We start from the raw sequence: 11610 nt of genomic DNA, 5'->3' as shown, positions 1-11610 counted from the left end.
ATTGATGGGTTGGTTTGACACGCGAAAATAAACGGCGTCATATTATTGGGTCCTTATTAAACGTGAGACAAAACACGCGGAGGTTGCATAGGGATGCAATTGGATTCTACCTTTTAGAAATTATAATTGGCTGATATTATTCGGGATTATAATTGGCTAATTGGACTCTACGTGCCCACTAAGAAAATACGATTTTCCTCTTTCATCAGAGGGTGGTGAAAATGTCAAAATAGTGGGAGAGAATTTATAAAATAAAAATCCATATTTTATGTCTTAAAATTATTTTAAAATAATCAGCAACTATTATTCTGTTTCCATATCAGTAAATTTTCGATTTCGTCACATAATCAAATTTTGTTATTAACAAGCTAACCGAATCTAATTTTCAAGACTGGTTGAGAAAATTGTTCTGAATTCGGAGAAAATGACATACACACTAATGTCAGTCTTGCTGAACTGAAAATGCATGCAAGATGGCGGGACCATAGTGTGCAAGCTAAAGTGTAATGTGCTCGCTTCTATGTCAAATGAACTGTAGGGACAGTTTGAGGAAATGATTGAATTCTGCTGACATTCGAATACACATGCAAGAGTTGCATGGTGCATGAAATTCGTACAGTGATGTACACCATTTTTAAAAGCTCATGACTACACGAATGCAAGATGGGGCTTTGGTCCAAGAGCGTGGTGTACATATGATTGGGCTTATTGAGAAAGTGGTGGGCCTGGAATATGTGATTCCCAACGAGTTACTTGATGACATCAATTTGTTGTCATTCTCTTCCTCATTTGACGGGTTTATGGTGAACTTCAATTTGATTAAGATTGATGATAGCCTTGAAGAGCTAGTCAATATGATTATCACTTATGAAGCTACCATAAAATAGGAAAATGATGTTTCCTAATTGGGCTTCTTGTCAGGAACGAAAAATAGCCCACAAGGTAAGGGAAAGAAATGTTCTGCCCCTCACAAAGAAAAACAAACCCAATAAGAAGCAAACTCCGAAGGATACTTAAAGGGCCCACAAAGTCCGATAAGTTAGAACATATTTGTTTCACTGCAAGAAGAATGGACATAAGAAATTATCTGGGCCAAAAATGTTTTGGAAATGATAAGTGAATGTCCAAATTAAACAAGATTTCAACAACAAACAAAAGAAAATTAGAAGATCCAAATCCCGCACAAATATGGCACGCTAGACTAGGTCATATTCCCCAAAGAAGGATGCACAAGCTAGTGGGAGAAGACATGTTTGACTTGTCAGACATAAATTCTCTACTTACTTGTAAGTCCTGTCTAAAAGGAAAAATGACCACGACTCCATTCGATGGAAACGTGGAACGTGCGCATGGTCTACTGGATTTGATCCATACAGACGTTTGTGGCCCGCTAAGTGTTAGCACAAAATTTGGGCAATCCTACTTCATTACCTTTACTGATGACCATTTGAGGTATGAGTATGTTTATTTGATGAAACACAAATTTGAAGTGTTTGAAAAGTTCAAAGAATTCAGATCTGAAGTAGAAAATCAGCTAGAAAGAAGTATTAAGGCACTTCGATCTGATCGATGTGGAGAATACTTGAGTGCTGAATTTTTGGGTTATCTAAAAGAGAATGAGATTATCTCACAGTGGACTCCACCAGCAACACCACAATTGAATCGTGTTTCTGAACGTCGAAATCGAACCTTGTTGGACATGGTTCGATCCATGATGGGATTCATTGAATTGCCTACATCGTTTTGGAGCTTTGCGCTTGAAACTGCGGCAATGTTGTTGAATAATGTCCATACTAAAGCAGTGGATAAAACACCATATGAGATATGGATGGGGAAACCTCCCAAGTATTCTTACTTGAGAATATGGGGATGTCCTGCGTATGTGAAGCAGACAGTGGGAGACAAATTGGATAGTAGATCCACTTTGTGCTACTTTGTAGGATATCCAAAGAATTCTGTTGGATATTATTTCTATCATCCTAGTGAAGCAAAAGTGTTTGTTTCAAGAAATGCCACCTTTTTGGAAAGGGAGTTTCTATTAGATAGAAAAGGCAAGATGATAGAACTTGAAGAAATTCAAGATACTCCCTCAACTTTAGAAGTTGAACCTAATCCCCTAGAACCAGTAGTTGAAGTACAAGCTCCTAGAAGGTCTGATAGGGTTATTAGACCACCTGCCAGATATACACTTCTTCATGAACAAGGCCATGATGAGCCTTGTGTTGGATGTGATCCAATGAATTTCAAAGAAGCAATATCTGATACTGATTCAACCAAATGGCTTGAAGCCATGCAGTCAGAAATGGACTCTATGTATTCAAACCAAGTCTGGACATTAGTGGATCCACCTGAGGGAATCGTTCCCATAGGATGCAAATGGATCTACAAAAGAAAGCTTGGGGCGGATGGAAAGGTAGTGACCTTCAAAGCAAGACTGGTTGCAAAAGGTTATACTCAAAGGCAAGGGGTTGACTATGAGGAAACTTTTTCACCAGTTGCTATGTTTAAGTCCATTAGAATACTACTAGCCATAGCAGCATGGTATGACTATGAGATATGGCAAATGGATGTAAAGACTGCATTTCTCAATGGAGACATCAAAGAAGAAATTTATATGTCTCAACCTGAGGGATACACATCAGTAGGAAGTGAACATAAGGTATGCAAACTTCAAAGATCAATTTATGGTCTCAAGCAGGCGTCAAGGAGTTGGAACCTCAGATTTGATAGCACTATCAAAGAGTTTGGTTTTGCTAAGAATCCCGAGGAACCATGTGTGTACAAGAAAGCTAGTGGGAGTGCAGTGACATTCCTAATACTTTATGTTGATGATATCCTGCTCATTGGGAATTATGTAGGATTACTGCAATCAACTAAAGTATGGTTAGCAAGTAAATTCTCCATGAAAGACATGGGTGAAGCATCTTATGTATTGGGAATACAGATCTATAGAGATAGATCGAAGAGGATGCTGGGACTCACCCAAGTCACTTATATCGATATCATTCTGAAGATATTCTCTATGGAAGAGTCCAAGAGAGGATACTTACCAATGTGTCATGGTATTACTCTATCTAAAGCTATGTGTCCCAAAACTGATTAAGAGATAGAGATGATGACACGTATTCCATATGCGTCAGCTATTGGTAGTATCATGTATGGTATGATATCGACACGTCCTGATGTTGCTTACGCTTTGAGTGTTGCAAGCAGATATCAGGCGAACCCTGGTCCAATGCATTGGAAGGCCGTGAAAGATATTCTTAAGTACTTGAGAAGGACTAAGAACTTGTTCATGGTCTATGGGGATGGAGAATTGAAATTGGAAGGCTACACTGATTCTAGCTTCCAATGTGACGTAGATGATTTGAAATCGACCTCTGGTTTTGTATTCATGCTAAATGGTGCGGGTGTTTCTTGGAAAAGTTCCAAGCAAAGACACCGTTGCGGATTCCACCACTGAAGCTGAATAAATTGTTGCATCTGATGCAGCCAAAGAGGCAGTTTGGATGAGGAATTTTGTCCAAGAGTTGGACGTTATTCCTAATAGAGTTGATCCAGTCCCGGTATACTGTGACAACACTGGTGCCGTTGCGCAAGCAAAGGAACCAAGGTCTCATTATCGATCCAAACGTGTACTGAGGAAGTTCCACATCATACGGAAGATTGTGGGAAGGGGAGATATATCAATCGAAAGAGTCCCCTCTGCAGGTAATGTTGCTGATCCACTTGNCATATTTACAATACAGACGTGGTGATCAGTTGGACCTTTGATTTATTAACCTTTCTTTTTTTGATTGACCTCCTCCTTTCTTTAATTCACAGGGGGTCAAATTTGAATTACTGTGCAAGTGATTGAATCGATTTCAGTCTAATTCGATCTACGAAGAAAAAATCGCGCTCTGTAGGATTTGAACCTACGACATCGGGTTTTGGAGACCCACGTTCTACCGAACTGAACTAAGAGCGCGCTCTTTATCAGGATAGATAAGAGACTGTAAAGAAAAGGATTCTTTTTGTAACCCTTAAATATATAGTTTCATAAAAATGAATGATTCCGTCCAATTTGATCTCAATTGATTCCTCGTTACTACTCCTTTGAGTCGTAAAAGGTAGGGATGACAGGATTTGAACCCGTGACATTTTGTACCCAAAACAAACGCGCTACCAAGCTGCGCCACATCCCTTCAATTGTTCTATAGTGTCATTGTAGAGAATTCCTGTCTTGTTTTCCATATCCATAGTTCTTGCAGTGAGAAACACAAAATTTCTGCCCATTTCGTCTTTTTAGTTTCATTTAACATATAATATAATAATAAGAAAAGGAAAATCTTATGGATCATTGTACATTTCAATTTGAATTAGGGATTTCGTGTACAACTCTAAGTGGCCCTTAACTACATATGCATCTGATATATATGCATTATCTTTATTTTATGTATTACAATAAATAAAAAAGGAGGTTTTTCAATGCGAGATCTAAAAACATATCTCTCCGTGGCCCCAGTACTAAGTACGCTATGGTTCGGGGCTTTAGCAGGTCTATTGATAGAGATTAATCGTTTTTTCCCGGATGCGTTGACATTCCCCTTTTTTTCATTCTAGTTATTGACATCGGAAGGAGTGAAGAAGATTAGAGATAAAATCAAATATCTGTGACTAATCCTTACCCCTCCCTTTTTTCTCTTTTTTCCATTTATTTCTTATTTTTAGAATAAGGGACGAAAGAGAAAGAATAAATGTGTATTCAACGTCTGCGAGACTCGGGTTTAGGTTCGAATTAAATAAATTAATAGAGAAACGGGGGTGGGGTAGAGTAGAAAATGCGGTAAGAATACACGATCTTTAACTGCAATACCGTGTTGGGATTGAAATATAGTTTCACATAGTCTTCCTTCTTTTTTACTACAGCTTTACTTTTATTTATTATTACTTAAAATTGAATTTATTTTTATCTTTTAGTATTGGATTTCAAGTTAGTAACTTCTCTTTTTTCCTTCTTTCCTTTTTCTTCGTTTCGAATGAAAAAAAAATGGAAGAGTTAAATAAATCCAAAATCAAAAGGAGGTTCATGGCCAAGAGGAAAGATGCACGAGGAACGGTGATTTTGGAATGTACCGGTTGTATTCGAAATGGTGTTAATGTTAAGAAGGCATCAACGGGCATTTCCAGATATATTACTCAAAAGAACCGGCACAATACCCCTAATCGATTAGAATTGATAAAATTCTGCCCCTATTGTTACAAACATATGATTCATGGGGAAATAAAGAAATAGATCGAACCAAGCCTTTGAAGGACAGGGGTAAAATCACGTTATATAGAACATATTCATATTTAAATCATCCTATTTTGGGTTAAAATGACAATTCAGAAATAGGATTTTAGGAATATGAAAATAATAAATAAACTAAACAAACAAACCAGTCATAATTGATCAAGCAACTTTCGGCTCTTCCCACAGGGGTGCTCTTCTCGAAATTTATTTCCTTTTGCAAGAAAAATTTGGCTTATATTATTGAGTCGAATTTTTCTTCGTGTTCAATCTCTACGTAAAATATCTTCTAAATTTCTAGTGCAATTTAGAAGAAGAACAAATATTCCAGTCGTGGACCGGATTAGGAGATCGAAGAATGTTCGTAGGGATTTCATCAAGAGCTATCTCCGCTAAACCCGGAATAGTTAGAGCCATGTGATTAATTCACCTAAGGTATGAAATTCCAACGCCCTATGAATGTTTATGATAAAACCATACGAGTGCCCAAATATAAACATATTTTGATTGTCAAAATAAAATAAAATTTTAAACTTGCGCTGCGTTTGGGCACATAAAAAACCGAGATCCAACAATTATGTGTATATGAGACAAATAAGATCCTTGAAACAGCTTTTTTCCTTTTTCACCGTGACAAAAACTTTGAAAGCGTCATCTCTATCATATTTTTCTATTACTTTTCACAGCTAAAATATTCTGAATATTTGTACAACCTTTTAGTTGCTTGCGTCAACCATGGTTAGAAAAGTGAACCTCAAAAACTCTAAAAAAAACCTTGGATGAGTGATATGAACGCCACTTGAAATGAGAAAATGGACGTACATTAGAGACATCAAGGAACTTATATGCTACCTCAAGGCAAACAATTAATAAAAAGTTTAGCCCTTTGAAAAATGTTCGTAAATGGAACCATATAGATCGAGCCACATGAATCATGTGTTGTCTTACATTTATTCTTCACTTAGGGTATAACGTAGGGTGTTTGTCATAAAATAGTAAGCAGTTCACATTTTTCTGTTTTGGGAAAAGGTGATTGTCATGAGGTGAGTTCACTTTCTGCTGGAAAAATATGGTCAGGCAACAAGAATATTATGTTAATGTATACATTTAGATGGTACCTGTATTGGCGATGCACGCAAATATCAATTATATAATAAAAATAAAAAAAATTTGATTTTCTTAAAAAAAAAATTGAATCATTTTGTTATTTATTTGAGTTTAATCTTTTGTCATGTTAGACGAATAAATCAATTGAAAACTTACATAACTTTTTTTCAAAATTGTTTCTCAAATTAAAATTCAAGCAGTAGAGTTTATTTATATAATAAATGAATAATGAACATAATATATAGAACGAAATAAATTGAAACAAATTTTTAAAAAATTATATATCCAAACACCACATACACTATAACCTAAAAATTAACAAAATTATGGATTTTATCAATACATAAATCATAATTTACATAAGTAAAGCACATTAAGGACGAATAATTATCAACTTAAAATCGTCGTGACTAACTCATCAAAACAATATCAAAACTAATAAAATAATAATATTGATAATAATAAAATATAACTCATAATATTCAATTTAAGTAATATTTAACCTCCTACGAAAATTTTTTACTTTTAGTTTTTATAATTCTATATTACAGATAATTAATTTTATATCAGAAGCGATATTTTGTAGATTAACATTGATAACTATTAATTTCTTGTTAAATACAGTTTTAAAATAATAAATAAATCAACATGTATAATGAAATACACATTCAAATAATATTATATGATAAATATCAAATAAACTCATACAATAATTATTAACTATAGATTTTAAACTAATGGTATGATTTTCACAATTAAAATTTAAAATATAACCAAAGAAATAACTTTCATAAAAAATGTTATTTTTTTGTATTTTTTGAATTTGTTAGTTTGATTTCAAAATAACTAAATAAAGATATTAAAATATCATATGTAAAGCTCTAATACTTTGACAAATGTTAATCAATGAGCATTATAATTATATTTGTTATAAGAATTGTGTCATATTGTTTTTACAGTAAAAAATAATTTATTTGTCTTTTTATTGCTCATTAATATTTCTTTTCATGTATTACATATTTAGATGTTTGATTGGCGATTGATTTTGACGAGTATATGCACGTAATTTTTTAGTTATACAATGTAATAAAATAATCATTCCTATAATGTTGTAGATAATTATAAATTTTAATATGGATATTTATTATCTCACTTTAAAGAAATATATATGTGAATATATAATTTTTTTACCATCAAGTAATTTTCATATACATTAATTAATGAATAATTTTTAAAAATATAATTTTTATTTTTATCAAGCTTTCATATACAAATCATTGTTATATTTTTTATGCATTTGTATGTGATCTCTTATATACATATGTACATTGGATGTTAGAATCGATTAGGAGGGTAAATCGTTGAGCTAAAATAGCTCGATTCTTGAAATATTATACACCGATAAATTAAATCGAGTTTGGTTTTTAAACCAAGAGGAAGTCACTCAAAATAATTCTTTGTAGAAATCGATTAAACATTTTGTAAAATATTTAAATTATATGCAAGTTGAATGGATAAAAAATATTTTGGTTGAAGCATACTTGGTATGCAATATTTTGGTATTTGAAGAACATATAAAATTCTTCAACAATGCAACTTTAAAAACAATGAAAATGATAAAGTAAATGCAATAAATAAATAGAAACGAATTTGTTTATGGATGTTTGGAGATTAACAACTCCTACGTCACATCTTCTTCCATTTGGGAAAGATCTACTAAAAGACTTTGATTTATATAACACCTTGTACAAACTCATTTTCAAGTTAGGACTTATCTCTTGCCTAATTGAAACTCCTAATACACTCTCGATTGTAGGCCGCAACCTCACAATCCGCATAATGTTTAACGTCTCTTATGCCAAGACTACAAACACAATATTTAATGTCTTTGTGTGAAGATTCACTCAACTAATCTTTGAAGTTCAACTCTCTTGTATATGTGTGAGTGATTGTGTGTTAGGAATTTATCCTTTACAGTGTACATCTCAAATGTATCCTCACACAAGGGCTTGTGCTCTCAACTAGCAGATTTTTTCATGCTAACTGCCCATGCTTTTAATCATCTTCAAAAGCTCTTGTTTGATCTTCAAAATGTTGTATTTATAGGTCCCAACATTGATATATACGTTAGACACAAGAATACGACTGTTTGGAAAGTTTCTGTATTGTTTCTGAAATTGCAACGGTCAAATTTGCCTTGCTGTACATTTTCACGAGCTTAAACTAGTCAACTGGTCAACTTTCGTCAATTGGTCAGCAGCTCAACTTGTCAGCGGTTCAACTGGTGTGCTGAAATCTGCCACGCTGATTTCAGTTTGTGCAAAACTAGTAGCTTCATCAACATTTATAAACATTTTAAGCTTCGATTCAGACGTTAACTTCTGAAGATGATCTGTAGATCATCATCTTATCTTTCCAACTCATATTGAATCATTTCATTCCAATAACTGAGCTGATAGATATGGACAAAATACCGCAACTGCTTATACCTAACTGATTGCTGTTTTCGTGAAATCAGTTTGGTCATTCAGCAATCAATTTGGCCTATATAACATCCGATTTTGTCCAAATGACGTGAAATAAGACTTGTTCCAAATTGATTTTTCTGATCAATCAAGTTGACGGATTGTTATTTGAATCATCCAACTAAGAGATATCATCAAAACACCGAAATTCGCCAGAAATTCAGTTTGGCCAAATTCAGTTTCAGTTTCCTTCTTGTGTTTGCAACTTAACACGTGAGTAAATATGTTAGAAATTCAACAACAAGTTTTGTTAACATTAAAATCAAGATTGCGAACATGAAAAGTTTCAACAATATATTTATTGAGTTTTTATATTTGTATTGATAAGGATATCATTATTTTTCTTTTCACAATTAGAAAATAGGTACATAAATTATAAATATTCTTTTGCTCTATAATATTATGCACACATACATTAAAAGGTATATGCATGCCATAAATCTTTGAGACCTACTCTAATCAAAATATATGAATTTAAAACATATAACATCAAAATCGAACATAAAATTTAATGCAAAAAATCAAATGCTAATTCAAAAGACATCCATATTCAGATGAAATGCATATAAAATATAACACTATCGAGGATGGTAAGCAAAGGTGATTAACAGTAGTCGTGCAATCCATTATAAGATGCTGTGAATTTTTTTGCATGTTTGTTGTGCTCTTTCATTAATTAATGCAACTCAAAAGGTCATTGGGTTGATACTACAAAGATGCACTGAAATACCAAGAAAATCTTGAAGTATAGTCACCACAGCCCTGCTTAGAGAAATAACTTTATATAAATCTAAGAGAGACTTTCATTTTCATCCAAGAAGAATTGTGATGTGACCCCAAAATCTATTCGTTCAAAGCGTATTTTGGACTAAAAAGATCTTAAATCGAACCAGGTTCTGGTTTCTAATTGCGAATTAGCCTATGTAATTAACCTGGAAACACTTTTTCATGGATCATTGAAACATCTTGAGTGATCAAAATATTTGACTGATAGCATGTTCTAAGAGAATAGAGAAAACCACGAAAAAGTAGATCATGAAGCGAAGATAACGCAAATCCGAATATATTAAATTTAAAAACATGAAAAACGGAAGGTAACACCACAAAGAGAAAGGCACAAAGTTGTAAGTTCAATAAGATATGATGGACACCGGAAGCATCAGTAACATACCAAGTGATTAAAAATGTACTTCAAGATGATCAGCTCCAATAGAACGAAACTCCTCCTTTGTCATGATTAACAATTGTCTGCATGAAATTACAGAAAGGGCCGAAAAATTTAGGGGAAAGACCACATTTGAATGGTGCAACATTTCTTCTCAGTTGAATTTTCACCATCTTAAAGTCAACCAGAGATGTTCTTGTAGAGAATTTTAAGCCAGGAGTAACTGATACCTTCAAGCATACGAGTTAAATAATTGAAGAACAAACTCTCGCCTGGGAAAATTTATATACTAAATCCATGAAGGCACAAAAGAGTTTTCAAATTTAGAAAACCAACAGCAAGCAACAATAATTATCACAATAACTTTATCAAATTAAGGGCTAGTCAACTAAGAAATAAAGATCTAACTAGGTGCATGGATAAACATATCTGGGGTTTCTCTACTTTGTCATTGATTCTTTTCATGCAAGAAGTGATTGTTCTTGTTACATTGGACTCATCTGAGACCAATGCAACACTAAAATACCAATGAATTCGCTCAAGCTCATACAATCATACATAATGCATGAACAGGATGACCAAACAGATTTGAGAACGTTTCAAGGGTGTCGTAATCACAAACGAATAGAAATTAGAGATTCACGATTGCTAGATTGCTTCAAGTTACTATCTCGTTTTATTAATCCACATATCCACCAACTTCGAAATATTGTTTTTTGGCATATATATATGCAGGGACGGAGCCACCCCAAAGGCTGGTGTGGGCTCCAGCCCTGGATCAAAAAACAAAAAAAAATAGTAATAATGATATATGTGTAAATTTTACATATATTAAAGTTTTGTTCAGCTCATAAAATAAAAGAGATTTTCTTAAATAGGCTTCACACAATTACTATAATCAATTTTAGTTTTCATTTAAATTAATTTACCAAAATAATCTTTTTATCATATCAAATTACGAAGATATCCACATTCTTTTAATTCATATTCAGTATTCACCATCAATTTCTTCATATCAAACTCTTTATTTTATTATCTCATCAATTCTATGCGTATAGAGGCGACCGTGAAACACATCAATCCTATTTCTTTAAACAAGTATAAATTTTTTTTACCACTTAATTTTTATGCAAAAAAATCGATTTTATATTGATATTTTTGTGTGTGCAGGTATATGGGTTATGGCAAACTTATTCCGTTACCAATTTTGTTTATGTCAAATCATTAGAATGTATCGCCTAGATCATTGATTGCTTTACTTTTGATTTTGATTTTTTTTAATATTTGACTTGATTATTTTCATGATTTTTTGATATTTTGTAGGTTTAATTTTTTTTAATCATGAAGGTTTGTAGGTTTAATTTTTTATATTGATATAAGTAGTATTTAAAAATTTAATATATTATAAATAAATAAAACATAACATATGTTAAATCAACTCTTAAAAAGAAATAATAGATAATTAAATAAATGAATTATGAAAATGGAACATGTGTGGTCATAGGAAAATGGTTTTTTAGGATTTTTAAATTATATAA

The 11610-nt window shown here is 32.8% G+C and overlaps 2 non-coding genes across 2 annotated transcripts; both read right to left on the bottom strand.

Moving 5' to 3' along the window:
• Positions 1-3896: 3896 nt before the first annotated feature.
• Positions 3897-3970, bottom strand: TRNAW-CCA (transfer RNA tryptophan (anticodon CCA)). The gene has a single exon. It is a non-coding gene; the product is annotated as a tRNA-Trp (tRNA).
• A 143-nt stretch (positions 3971-4113) lies between these two features.
• TRNAP-UGG (transfer RNA proline (anticodon UGG)) lies at positions 4114-4187 on the bottom strand. The gene has a single exon. It is a non-coding gene; the product is annotated as a tRNA-Pro (tRNA).
• Between the last annotated feature and the right edge of the window lie 7423 nt (positions 4188-11610).

This window comes from Primulina huaijiensis, chromosome 11 (assembly GCF_012295235.1).
Source record: "Primulina huaijiensis isolate GDHJ02 chromosome 11, ASM1229523v2, whole genome shotgun sequence".
NCBI classification, from domain to species: domain Eukaryota; kingdom Viridiplantae; phylum Streptophyta; class Magnoliopsida; order Lamiales; family Gesneriaceae; genus Primulina; species Primulina huaijiensis.
The sequence above is the reverse complement of the archived record's forward strand: the minus strand, read 5'-3'. Positions and strand labels throughout refer to the sequence as shown.